Consider the following 1,562-nt stretch of genomic DNA (forward strand, 5'->3'; position numbering starts at 1 on the left):
ATAGGTTACATGGGAGAATATTAGCTTTACATTCATTCTATTATATCGTTTCATTGCCATGGTTACAATCCCCTCCATGCATCATCAACCAACCAAAGGATATGCCCTGCAAGCACACAGCCCCTCTCCCTCTTTGGGTCTAGAGTGGGCTGGGGAGCCGCTCCATCTCTCCATGTCATAGTCTCTGCCTCCATCTCTGGCGTCACTGCTTCTCTGGGTAGGGTCCCTCTCTCCGCTCTTCTCCCTTTATTGTCCCAGGGACCTCTGCTCCTAGACTGCAAACAGCTTGTCTTCTTATCGTAGGTTGAAATCAATAATGCATCACTAAATCCCTAACCTATGGATTCCTGGAGCACAGGGGAAAAGTTAGTCACGGCAGGAATGACTGGGAACAATGATTAGAAGGGTTTGAACAGCATGGGGAAAAAAACTTATTTAAAACACTTCTCTCAAGCACTGTCCGGTGCTTCGGTTCGTTTTTTTTCTACGGTCGGTGGTTAGATTACTACCCCACCCCCACCCCTGCCTCCCTCCAACTTCAAAATGTTGAAGCAGATAGAAGGCAAGGAAGATTTTCCTGCTGCCTTGAGCAGTGCTAGAGATAAGCTCGTAGTAGTTGACTTCTCAGCCCCATGATGTGGGCCTTGCAAAATGATCAAACCTTTCTATCATTTACTCTCTGAAAAGTTTGGCAATGTGGTGTTCCTTGAAGTTAATGTGGATGACTGTCAGGATGTGAAGTTAAATGCATACCAACATTTCAGTTTTATAAAAAGGGGGATAAGGTGAATTTTCTGGTGCTAATAAGGAAAAACTTGAAGCTATCATTAACGAATTATGTTAATTGTGTTTTATGAAAACATAACCAGCCATCAGCTGTTTATAAAACTTTTTTATTTACAAGACAGAAAAATGAAGTATGAAGACTATATGCGCAACTTCCATCTGATTATAAATGACAATAAAATATTAATTCTACCCTTAAGAAAAAACACACTTCTCTCAGTTAGAAGAAGCCAGACATTCCTTCCACACCCTTTGTGACAACACATATTGTTGAAAAACACTTTGTAATCCATATGTAGTTGTTGTTAAGTGCCATTGAGTCTGTTCCAATCCATAGAGACTCTGTATAGGGTTTCTGAGGAGCTGGTGAGTTTGAATCACTCACCTTGTAGTTCAAACCAACCTTGTAGTCCAGTGCATGAACCCACAGTGCCACACCAGGACTCCTGTAATTCATATCATCTACCATTAGTCATATAAGCAGATATTCACTATTTATATAATCTAGTGGGGAGCACAGTGGCTTTTTGTACAATAAGCACTGGACTGTTAACCACCATGTTGGTGGTTCAAGTCCATCAGTCCTTCCCATAAAGATGTACAGCCTTGGAAACTCTAAACAGGGTCACTATGAGTTGGAAGTGACTGGATGGCACTTAATAGCAACAATAAGGTTAAGTCAGAGGTATTCTTATTCTTATTTCTATTTATCAGAGGCTTGAGGCTTACAAAGATGAAATGATTTGCCTACAATCAGTAAATCATGGAATGAACAT

At 40.9% G+C, this 1,562-nt stretch overlaps 1 pseudogene; it reads left to right on the forward strand.

Annotated features, from left to right (window-relative positions):
- The first annotated feature begins 543 nt into the window (after window positions 1–543).
- On the forward strand, window positions 544–844 carry LOC102833506 (annotated as a pseudogene).
- The last annotated feature ends 718 nt before the right edge of the window (window positions 845–1,562 follow it).

The sequence above is a fragment of the Chrysochloris asiatica genome, unplaced genomic scaffold (assembly GCF_000296735.1).
Source record: "Chrysochloris asiatica unplaced genomic scaffold, ChrAsi1.0 scaffold00043, whole genome shotgun sequence".
NCBI lineage: Eukaryota > Metazoa > Chordata > Mammalia > Afrosoricida > Chrysochloridae > Chrysochloris > Chrysochloris asiatica.